This window comes from Manis javanica, chromosome 3 (assembly GCF_040802235.1).
Source record: "Manis javanica isolate MJ-LG chromosome 3, MJ_LKY, whole genome shotgun sequence".
NCBI lineage: Eukaryota > Metazoa > Chordata > Mammalia > Pholidota > Manidae > Manis > Manis javanica.
In genome coordinates, this window is record NC_133158.1 from 78,741,717 (window position 1) to 78,754,326 (window position 12,610).

Genomic DNA, 12,610 nt, shown 5'->3' on the forward strand with positions numbered 1-12,610 from the left:
TCGGATCTGTCATTTTCAAATATATTCTCCCATACTGTAGGGTTCCTTTTTGTTCTATTGATGGTGTCTTTTGCTGTACAGAAGCTTTTCAGCTTAATGTAGTCCCACTTGCTCATTTTTGCTGTTGTTTTCCTTGCCCGGGGAGATATGTTCAAGAAGAGATCACTCATGTTTCTGTCTAAGAGGTTTTTGCCTATGTTTTTTTCCAAGAGTTTAATGGTTTCATGACTTACATTCAGGTCTTTGATCCATTTTGAGTTTATCTTTGTATATGGGGTTAGACAATGGTCCAGTTTCATTCTCCTACATGTAGCTGTCCAGTTTTGCCAGCACCATCTGTTGAAGAGACTGTCATTTTGCCATTGTATGTCCATGGCTCCTTTATCAAATATTAATTGACCATATATGTTTGGGTTAATTTCTGGGGTCTCTAATCTGTTCCACTGGTCTGTGGCTCTGTTCTTGTGCCAGTACCAAATTGTCTTGATTACTATGGCTTTGTAGTAGAGCTTGAAGTTGGGGAGTGAGATCCCCCCTACTTTATTCTTCTTTTTCAGGATTGCTTTGGCTATTCGGGGTCTTTGGTGTTTCCATATGAATTTTTGAATTATTTGTTCCAATTCATTGAAGAATGTTGCTGGTAATTTGATAGGGATTGCATCAAATCTGTATATTGCTTTGGGCAGGATGGCCATTTTGACGATATTAATTCTTCCTAGCCATGAGCATGGGATGAGTTTCCATTTATTAGTGTCCCCTTTAATTTCTCTTAAGAGTGACTTGTAGTTTTCAGAGTATAAGTCTTTCACTTATTTGGTTAGGTTTATTCCTAGGTATTTTATTCTTTTTGATGCAATGGTGAATGGAATTGTTTTCCTGATTTCTCTTTCTATTGGTTCCTCGTTAGTGTATAGGAAAGCCACAGATTTCTGTGTGTTAATTTTGTATCCTGCAACTTTGCTGTATTCCGATATCAGTTCTAGTAGTTTTGGAGTGGAGTCTTTAGGGTTTTTTATGTACAGTATCATATCATCTGCAAATAGTGACAGTTTAACTTCTTCTTTACCAATCTGGATTCCTTGTATTTCTTTGTTTTGTCTGATTGCTGTGGCTAGGACCTCCAGTACTATGTTAAATAACAATGGGGAGAGTGGGCATCCCTGTCTGGTTCCCGATCTCAGAGGAAATGCTTTCAGCTTCTCGCTGTTCAGTATAATGCTGGCTGTGGGTTTATCATATATGGCCTTTATTATGTTGAGGTACTTGCCCTCTATTCCCATTTTGCTGAGAGTTTTTATCATGAATGGATGTTGAATTTTGTCAAATGCTTTTTCAGCATCTATGGAGATGATCATGTGGTTTTTGTCTTTCTTTTTGTTGATGTGGTGGATGATGTTGATGGATTTTCGAATGTTGTACCATCCTTGCATCCCTGGGATGAATCCCACTTGGTCATGGTGTATGATCCTTTTGATATACTGTTGAATTCTGTTTGCTAATATTTTGTTGAGTATTTTTGCATCTACATTCATCAGGGATATTGGTCTGTAATTTTCTTTTTTGGTGGGGTCTTTGCCTGGTTTTGGTATTAGGGTGATGTTGGCCTCATAGAATGAGTTTGGGAGTATTCCCTCTTCTTCTATTTTGTGGAACACTTTAAGGAGAATGGGTATTATGTCTTCTCTGTGTGTCTGATAAAATTCCGAGGTAAATCCGTCCGGCCCCGGGGTTTTGTTCTTGGGTAGTTTTTTGATTACTGTTTCAATTTCTTTGCTTGTAATTGGTTTGTTTAACTTTTGTGTTTCTTCCTTGGTCAGTCTTGGGAGGTTGTATTTTTCTAGGAAGTTGTCCATTTCTTCTAGGTTTTCCAGCTTGTTGGCATATAGGTTTTCATAGTAGTCTTTAATAATTTTTTGTATTTCTGTGGAGTCTGTCATGATTTTTCCATTCTCATTTCTGATTATGTTGATTTGTGTTGACTCTCTTTTTCTCTTAATAAGTTGGGCGAGAGGCTTATCTATTTTGTTTATTTTCTCAAAGAACCAGCTCTTGGTTTCGTTGATTTTTGCTATTGTTTTATTCTTCTCAATTTTGTTTATTTCTTCTCTGATCTTTATTATGTCCCTCCTTCTGCTGACTTTAGGCCTCCTTTGTTCTTCTTTTTCCAGTTTTAATAATTGTGATGTTAGACTATTCATTTGGGATTGTTCTTCCTTCTTCAAGTGTGCCTGGATTGCTATATACTTTCCTCTTAAGACTGCTTTCGCTGCATCCCACAGAAGTTGGGGCTTAGTGTTGTTGTTGTCATCTGTTTCTATATATTCCTTGATCTCTATTTTGATTTGTTCATTGATCCATTGATTATTTAGTAGCATGTTGTTAAGCCTCCATGTGTTTGTGAGCCTTTTTGTTTTCTTTGTAGAATTTATTTCTACTTTCATACCTTTGTGGTCTGAAAAATTGGTTGGTAGAATTTCAATATTTTGGAATTTACTGAGGCTCTTTTTGTGAGCTAGTATGTGGTCTATTCTGGAGAATGTTCCATGTGCACTTGAGAAGAATGTATATCCTGTTGCTTTTGGATGTAGAGTTCTATAGATGTCTATTAGGTCCATCTGTTCTAGTGTGTTGTTCAGTGCCTGTGTGTCTTTACTTATTTTCTGCCCGGTGGATCTATCCTTTGGGGTGAGTGGTGTGTTGAAGTCTCCTACAATGAATGCATTGCAGTCTATTTCCCTCTTTAGTTCTGTTAGTATTTGCTTCACATATGCTGGTGCTCCTATATTAGGTGCATATATATTTAGAATGGTTATATCCTCTTGTTGGACTGAGCCCTTTATCATTATGTAGTGGCCTTCTTTATCTCTTGTTACTTTCTTTGTTTTGAAGTCTATTTTGTCTGATATTAGTACTGCAACCCCTGCTTTCTTCTCACTGTTGTTTGCCTGAAATATGTTTTTCCATCCCTTGACTTTTAGTCTATGCTTATCTTTGGGTTTAAGGTGAGTTTCTTGTAAGCAGCATATAGATGGGTCTTGCTTTTTTATCCATTCTATTACTCTGTGTCTTTTGATTGGTGCATTAAGTCCATTTACATTTAGGGTGACTATTGAGAGATATGTACTTATTGCCATTGCAGGCTGTAGATTTGTGGTTACCAAAGGTTCAAGGTTAGCCTCTTTAGTATCTTACTGCCTAACTTAGCTCGCTTATTGAGCTGTTCTATACACTGTCTGGAGATTCTTTTCTTCTCTCCCTTCTTATTCCTCCTCCTCCATTCTTCATATGTTGTGTGTTTTGTTCTGTGCTCTTTTTAGGGGTGCTCCCATCTAGAGCAGTCCCTGTAGGATGCCCTGTAGAGGTGGTTTGTGGGAGGCAAATTCCCTCAGCTTTTGCTTGTCTGGGAATTGTTTAATCCCACCATCATATTTAAATGATAGTCGTGCTGGATACAGTATCCTTGGTTCAAGGCCCTTCTGTTTCATTGCATTAAGTATATCATGCCATTCTCTTCTGGCCTGTAGGGTTTCTGTTGAGAAGTCTGATGTTAGCCTGATTGGTTTTCCTTTATAGGTGACCTTTTTCTCTCTAGCTGCCTTTAAAACTCTTTCCTTGTCCTTGATCCTTGCCATTTTAATTACTATGTGTCTTGGTGTTGTCCTCCTTGGATCCTTTCTGTTGGGTGTTCTGTATAATTCCATGGTCTGTTCGATTATTTCCTCCCCCAGTTTGGGGAAGTTTTCAGCAATTATTTCTTCAAAGACACTTTCTGTCCCTTTTCCTCTTTCTTCCTCTTCTGGTATCCCTATAATACGAATGTTATTCCTTTTGTATTGGTCACATATTTCTCTTAGTGTTGTTTCATTCCTGGAGATCCTTTTATCTCTCTCTATGTCAGCTTCTATACGTTCCTGTTCTCTGGCTTCTATTCCTTCAATGGCCTCTTGCATCTTATCCATTCTGCTTATAAATCCTTCCAGGGATTGTTTCACTTCTGTGATCTCTTTCCTGACATCTGTGATCTCCTTCCGGACTTCATCCCACTGCTCTTGCATTTTTCTCTGCATCTCATCCCACTGCTCTTGCATTTTTCTCTGCATCTCTGTCAGCATGTTCATGATTTTTATTTTGAATTCTTTTTCAGGAGGACTAGTTAGGTCTGTCTCCTCAGGTGTTGTCTCTGTGATCTTTGTCTGCCTGTAGTTTTGCCTTTTCATGGTGATAGATATAGTTTGCAGAGCTGGTACAAGTGACCGCTGGAAGAGCTTCCCTTCTTGTTGGTTTGTAGCCTTTTCCTGGGAGAATAGCGACCTCTAGTTGCTTGTGCTGGGCAGCTGTGCGCAGACAGGGCTTCTGCTTCCTGCCCAGTTGCTTTGGGGTTTATCTCCGCTGTTGCTGTGGGCTTGGCCTGGCTGGGGCTGTTCCTCCAAAATGGTGGAGCCCCGTTGGAGGGGGAGCGGCCAGGAGGCTATTTATCTCCGTAAGGGGTCTCTGTGCTCCCTGCTGCCCAGGGGGTTAGAGTGCCCAGAGATCCCCAGATTCCCTGCCTCTGGTCTAAGTGACCTGTCCTGCCCCTTTAAGACTTCCAAAAAGCACTCTCCAAACCAAAACAACAACAGCAACAATGAGAGAGGGAACAGAAAGAAAGAAAGAAAAAAAAAGGAAAAAAACAAGCGATTTTTTTTTTCTTTTTTTTTGTCCTCAGGTGCCGGTCCCAGGCACCCGCTCACTGGTCCTGCTGCCCTGTCTCCCTAGCACCAGGGTCCCTGTCCTTTCAAGGCTTCCAAAAAGCACCCACCCACCGGTCCCGCAGGGAAGGAACGCTCGATATTCTTTGTCCTCAGGCACTAGTCCCAGGCACCCGCTCACCAGTCCCGCCGCCCTGCCTCCCTAGCACTGGGGTCCCTGTCCCTTTTAGGCTTCCAAAAAGCACTCGCAGGAAAGAGAAAAAAAAAAGGGAGGAAACGCGCGATTTCCTCTGTCCTCAAGTGCTGGTCTCAGGCAGCCACCCACCGGTCCCGCAGGGAAAAACGTGGGATATTCTTTGTCCTCAGGCGCCGGTCCCAGGCACCGGCTCACCAGTCCCGCCACCCTGCCTCCCTAGCACTGGGGTCCCTGTCCCTTTAAGGCTTCCAAAAAGTGCTCGCCAAAAAGAGAAAAAAAAAGGGGAAAAACGTGCGATTTCCTCTGTCCTCAGGCACCGGTCTCAGGCACCCGCCCGCCGGTCCCGCAGGGAGAAACGCGGGATATTCTTTGTCCTCAGGCGCCGGTCCCAGGCACCTGCTCACCGGTCCCGCCACCCTGCCTCCCTAGCAACGGGGGTCCGTCCCTTTAAGGCTTCCAAAAAGCGCTTGCCAAAAAAAAAAAAACCGCTGCGGTTTCTTTCCACCCGCCGGGAGCCGGGGGGAGGGGCGCTCGGGTCCCACCGGGCCGGGGCTTGTATCTTACCCCCTTCGCAAGGCGCTGGGTTCTTGCAGGTGTGGATGTGGTCTGGATGTTGTCCTGTGTCCTGTGGTCTCTATTTTAGGAAGATTTTTCTTTGTTATATTTTCATAGCTCTATGTGTTTTTGGGAGGAGATTTCCACTGCTCTACTCACGCCGCCATCCTGGCTCCGCCCCGGATCTTGCTTTTTTATCCATTCCATTACTCTTGTGTGTTTTGATTGTTGCATTCAGTCCATTTACATTTAGGGTGGTTATCGATAGATAATTACTTATTGCCATTACAGGCTTTGGATTCATAGTTACCAAAGATTCAAGGGTAGCTTCTTTGCTATCTAACCATCTAACTTAACTCTCTTATTAAGCTATTTGTAAACTCAGTCTGATGATTCTTTATTTCTCTCCCTTGTTATTCTTCCTCCTCCATTCTTTATATGTTAGGTGTTATATTCTGTACTCTTTTGTGTTTCCTTTGACTGCTTTTGTGGATAGTTGATTTTATTTTTTGCCTTTAGTATTTGATTAGTCTGCTTTCTTTGGTGTGATTTTATTTTCTCTGGTGACATGTATTTAGTCTTAGGAGTGCTTCCATCTAGAGTATTCCCTTTAAAATATCCTGTAGAGGTGGTTTGTGGGATGCAAATTCCCTCAACTTTTGCTTGTCTGGGAATTGTTTAATCCCTCCTTCAAATTTAAATGATAATCATGGTAGATACAGTATTCTTGGTTCAAGCCCTTCTGTTCATTACATTAAATATATCATGCCATTCTCTTCTGGCCTGTAAGGTTTCTGTTGTGAAGTCTGATGATAGGCTGATAGGTTTTCCTTTGTAGGTGATCTTTTTTCTCTCTCTGGCTGCCTTTAATACTCTGTCCTTGTCTTTTGATCTTTGCCATTTTAATTATTATATGTCTTGGTGTTGTCCTTCTTGAGTCCCTTGTGTTGGGAGATCTGTGGACTTCCATGGTCTGAGAGACTATTTCCTTCCCCAGCTTGGGAAAGTGTTCAGCAATTATTTCTTCAAAGACACTTTCTATCCCTTTTTCTTTCTCTTCTTTTTCTGGTACTCCTACAATGCTGATATTCTTCCGTTTGGATTGGCCACACAGTTCTCTTAATATTCTTCCATTCCTAGAGATCCTTTTATCGCTCTCTGCCCAAGCATCTCTATTCCTTTTCTCTGATTTCTATTCCATTAACAGTCTCTTGCACGTCATCCAGTCTGCTCTTAAGACCTTCTATCGATTGTTTTATTTCTGTTATCTCCTTCCAGATTTCATCCCTTAGCTCTTGCATATTTCTCTGCAGGTCCATCAGCATGGTTACGACTTTTATTTTGAATTCTTTTTCAGAAAGATTGGTTATATCTATCTCACCAATCCCTCTCTCTTGCGCTGTCTGAGTGATTTTTGACTGGACCAGATTCTTTTGCCTTTTCATGGCGACAGAAGTGGTTGCAGGCAGGTAGCATGTGTGTAAGCTGGGAGTACAAAGCCCCTTCCTGCCTGTTGGTCACCTTGCCTTTCTCTGCTGCCTGTGTCGGTTACCTGCACACTGTGAGCATTCTCTGGGACAATCTCCTGAGCTACCGTGGGTGGGGCCGTGCTCAGGCTAGCGTATTGCACTGCGGGGGGTCGCTGCTGCACTGGGTGTGTTCTCCTGTGAGAACAGCGCTTCTTCATGCCTTCCGGACCTTGCTTCGGCTTCTGCTGCCTGTGCTAATTACCCGCACAGTAGGAGGCAGTCTCAGGGACAATCTCCTGAGATGCCATGGGTGGGGCCACCCTCAGGCTAGCCTAGAGCTCCGCGGAGGGTCACAGCTGTGCCAGGTGTGTTCTCTGGGGAGAACGGCGCCCCTTTGTGCCTTCCAGACCTTGCTCCGGCTTCTGCTGCCTGTGCCAGTTACCCGCACACCATGAGCAGACTCTGGGACAATCTCCTGAGCTGCCGTGGGCAGGGCAGCCCTCAGGATAGTCCAGCGCACTGTGGCTTTGGCAGACATGCCAGGTGTGTTCTCCTGTGAGAACGGTGCCCCTTCATGCTTTCTGGACCTTGCTCTGGCTTACTCCATCTGTCCCGGTTAGCTGCGTGCTGGGAGGAGACTCTGTGTGGTTGCTGTGGGCAGGGCTGTTCCCTGGCTGCTTGCAGTGCTGGCCTGGGTGAACAAATGGCAGGCTGCTTATTGCCTTGAGGAGCTTCGAGCCTGCTTTACCCCCCAGGGGGCTAGGGGGCCTGAAGTGCCTCAAGATTCCCAGCCTGCTGGGCTGAGTGTGCAGGGATGACTTTGTCCGGCTGTTGAGCCCTTGTCCCTCCAAGACTTTCAAAAAGTGCCCACTTTTCTTTTGTCCCAGGGGAGCCGGCTGTGGGGAACCGCTCGCAGTCTCCATCTCGGATTTTACTTTTCTGTTTCTCTAATATCCAATACACCATGCAATGTGTGTCTGTGCTCCGAGTGCAGATTACTAGGGCTGGATATTTAGCAGTTCTGTGCTTCCACTCCCTCCCCACTTTGACTCTTTTCCTCATGCCAGTGAGCTGGGGTGGGGGGAGTGCTCACAGATGTAGATGTAGCCTGGCTGTTGTACTGTATCTTCTGGTCTCTCTTTTAGGAATAGTTGTATTTTCAAAAATATATATGGTTTTGGGAGGAGATTTCTGTCGCCCCACTCACACCGCCATCTTGAGCCCCCTCTGTGCTTTGAATGCCCTTTTTTTTTCATAATTCATGTGTATTCTTACCAGCAGTCACAAAGTTTAAATTTATGCCCATGTGTTGTTTGTGGAAATTGAATACATAGTACCTTATCTTTTCAAACTTTTTTTTTAAGGAAGAAATTTAGTATTTTTGACCTGCTAGAGTAGCAAGAGTGGCTAGAGTGGCTTAAAGGAAGTATGAAGTTATGAGTTTGGAAGTTGGAGGATTTTGACCAGGGAATGACATAATTCAGCTTGTTAAAAAGATCTTTCAGATCATGAGAAACTAATTTGTTGTAAGAAATGTAGGGGAAAGATGCATTTCACAGAATTTTAATGTAAAGTATTATGGAGTGTTCAGAACCGTAGAAAGACTAACAAAACTAAAAGTGATTTCCAGTAACAAAAATGGCTTTGTAGTTTTTTTAATCTTCTTAGTAGATTTGAGATATGCAAATAGACCACATGAAAAGGTAACTAGCATTTCAGGCTGTTCTCCTTGTATTTTAGATTCTAGTGTCTTAATTTCTCATCTTTAAAATATGCTTTCAAAACTGTCCTTCGTCCTGTTTTCCAATTTCAACCTTTAATTCTTGAGAAAGTAGACTGAGGCTGGTGAAGTAAGTGAAAAGCAATGCAAAGGATTCTTGAAGGGTGGAATTAAAATCCCTTATAAAGAATTGATAGTTGTGTATTTTCTAATTTAAACTTTTTCTTCTAATGCATTTAATTTCTGCCTGGTCTTGGCCTCAAAGCTTGTGAAAATAGGGTCTAGTTTATGATATAGCAGAAAGCTGTTGCGGATTGACAAGCTGGTATGCTAAACAGCTTTTTGTCCTAAATTTCATCAGTTGGCCAAAATAATTAACTTTTCTATATTGCCTCTTTAGTGATGGTATTCATTCTCTGCATTTTTATTAATGAAGGGAAGTGGTTGGACCAAAAGTAATGGAGGCATGGAGAGCAGTGAGTAAAGGTGGTAAGGATATTAATTGAACATGCTGTCTGAAAATAGAGTTTGCTTACTTTCTGGAGTGGCAGTGAAGGAGCAATGGCAGAACATTTGGAATTTGGTGATTTGCCTGTGTAATTTGATCCTTTTCCGCACAGTGTCAGTCAGAGCATCATTTTTTTTTCCCATAGTACAATAACAAGGAAATTAACCAGACTCTGATTTGGCCTTGGAGTTAAAGAATTTGTAATTTTTAAAAGGAAGCCATTATAAAACTTGACTAAGTGGAGGAAAATAGCATATTTCAAGGTTCAGTTGGTTTTAGGTTGATTTATACTTTGCTGAATAAAATTAACAAATATCCATCTTTCTTCGGAGAGGAAGCCTTGTGTTCTTTATCTCCAGATTTCTCTCTGTTCTTTTACCTTGTCTGCCCGCAATGATTGCCTCTCCTTTTGTATTTTGTGTGATAATCATTTAGCCTTAAACTGCTAGTAGATAGGAAAATGTTCATTGCCTGTTGTGCTAATGAAGCAAGGTTGTTACTCTGCCCAGATAATGTTCTTTTATTTAATCTGCAAATCTTCAGTAAAAATACTAAATAAATCTTAAGTGTTTGTAGTCAAACATATTTCTCCCATGCATTTAATATGCCAGAGTATTTTTTATATAAACAGTCATTGGCATTTCATGGTATTTATTAGTCTTAATCTCAGTGATTTAGAAACATTGTAAACTTTTTGCAAAAAAGCAAAAGAATGTTTTTCTTTTCTTTATATTTAATGTAAAAATAATAGGGTTTTATCATCTTGAAGTTTTATTAGACACATGAAGCTTTGTAATAATGTTTTCTTGATGGATTGCAACTTTTATCTATAAAATTGTCCTGTGTACTGAGGCTTTTAATGATACTTTGTCTGATACTGACTTCTTTTTGTTAGTATTTTCCTTCTGTAACTCTTTTACATTCTTTTTTTAACCTGTGATTTTAAGTCATGCCCTATAGGCGGTGTGTAATTTTTTCTTTAAATAGTTTGAAAATTTCTTAATATGGAGGTTTATGCCACATTTATTGTTGTTATTGACATGTTTGATGATTCCTGCCATATGTACCCTGCTTTTTTGTTTCCTTTACCTTCTTCCTGCTTGTTGTTTTGATTTCTGCCCTGCTTCAGGATTTATTTTTAGTAGTAAGTTGTACCATCTACATTGCTGCTCTTGTGTTCAAGCTTAAAAGCTAGTTTGGCTAGGTATAAGATTTTACATTCAAGATAATCTTTCTAAAGAACTTTTAGATTGCTACTTGTTTTTTTAATACATAATGTTGGTGACAGTCTGATCCCAGTTTAATTGCTTTTCCATAAAAACTTGCAGGATTTTTGTTGTGAAATTCCAGGATATGTCAAAAAATATGCGGCATTTTTCTTCAACTCCAAGAATTTCTAATATTTCCTTAGACACTCCTTTCTGTGCCTTTCCTTCTAAACTTCAGATAGATAGATGGATGCTGGAACTTCAGGATTTTTACTCCGTGTCATTTAACTTTTCCTCCAAACTTATCTGCCTATTCTGTTTTCATTGCGCTTCATTGACAGACTTATTTGGCTCCACCTTCTACTTGTTAATTTGTCAGTAATGCCCATTCTAATATACAGTATATTATACTGTATATATAATATACAGTATATTCTAATATACAGTATATGTCAGTAATGCCCATTCTAATATACAGTCCATCCATTGAATTAATTATAATAACCCTTTTTAATTTTCAAGATGTTTGTTGGTGCTCTTTAAAAGCAGCCTTTAAAAAAAAAAAGATAGCCTGTCATTCCTCTGATGTTAAATTTTCTGTTTGGTTTATCCTACTTTTTCAAATACTAGTTTTCTATTTGGAGGCCTCTAATGGTATTAATTCTCCTTTATGCTAGGAATTTTTGACAATGTGTCTTGGAAGACAGTCAAGGTATGCCTGTCATTTGTCTCTTTGGTGTAGGGGGATCTTCACTTCTTCTGGATGACACAGCCCTACTCCAGTCTGACTTCTTCTCTCAGTGGAGTAGTAGGACTGTTGAGGTTGCTTCAACTGCAGTTTTCCAGCAGTCAACTTGACAGTCTCACCCACCACCCCAATCCACAGCTGCATAAGAGATTCTTAGTTGTCTTCTTTTATGGATGTTTTATGCCAAGAGTTTTCACTGTCAAAGTTTTTGGAAGATGATTCAAGCTGTTGACAAGTGGAAGATTTTATGTTCATCTGTTAATTTTTTTGTGCTTTATTTGGGTTCTTTCGTTCTTCCACATCCTAGTTTTACAATATGCATGTGCCTTGTTGACAATGTGTGGCTTAAATTATTCGATATTCTGAACTTGGAGTTTCCTACAAGTCCTCCTTTATACTCTGTATTTTATAAAAATAGCTATGGCTACTTGTGTGGCTTGGATTAGTGCTTGGTCTGTGGGCACACACCTGATCATCTACATTTGCCCTCTTACAGCACTGAACTATGTTTTCTGCCTTTATCTTGCATCTGCCTACCACTTCAGCATTTTGTTAAAAATAATAATAATGATAATAATAATAATGGGGGAGAAATGTGGGATTCACATATAAATCAAGTATAAAAATCAAACGAATATTCATATTTGACCTGATTGTTTATAGTTCATAATGCGTGATCGGGACCGAAAGTTTCTGTGATGACTGCCCTTGCACTGTTCACCATGTAAGAACTTATTCACTATGTAAGAATTTGTTCACCATGTAAGAGCTTGTTTGTTGTGCTTCAGAAGATTGGAGACTGTTGAGAGTTGGGCTTGGGGTTGATTAATGATTGTGCATTGAGTCCCCTATACAGAATTTTATTGTTGTTAACAACCATTTGATCAATAAATATGAGAGATGCCCTCTCAAAAAAAAAAATAGCTATGGAAAAGGAAAAGAGATAAATAAGAAGGAAAAAGGAGCAAAGAAAAATGAAGAGTAAGGGAGAAAAGAGCCAATAGAAAAAGTGTTGTCGTCTCATCTCTTTGTGACTGAGGTGCCCTGGGTCCTAATTAACTTAGCTTAAACTATTTGTGGGGGTACTTCTTCTGCTTTGCCAGTGCTTACCTGTTGGAGATACATGGATTCTTTCATAATCACATGTTTGTTAAAGCTGGATGGTGTTGACAATAAAGTTTTGGGCTAGAACATGCCACAAAGCTCTTGGACCTAGTAGCTAGAACCTGGATAACCAGATTTGTCTACAAAGTTGCCTTTTAAATATTAATTGAAATATTCACAACTGTCCCCAGTGGGTTTTAACTACCAGCTCTTCCATATTGTACACATGAAATGTGTAAGTTGGGTCTTCCACGAGGCAGGCTCTGAGACAAAGATAAGAGTGCAAAAAACACTTACCTTTATTGATGAGCAAGGAGTAATTTTGGATAACAGTTCTAATGGAGATGGCGAAGTGCTTCTAGTATCTATCCTGCATGTTCACTAACAGCCTAATAGAAAAATCGCAACACCCAT

The 12,610-nt window shown here is 40.5% G+C and overlaps 1 protein-coding gene across 1 annotated transcript in view; it reads left to right on the plus strand.

Annotated features, from left to right (window-relative positions):
• Window positions 1-12,610, plus strand: part of TOMM70 (translocase of outer mitochondrial membrane 70) — a 48,729-nt gene that overhangs the window by 13,798 nt on the left and 22,321 nt on the right. The gene's annotated exons all lie outside the window — the stretch shown is intronic.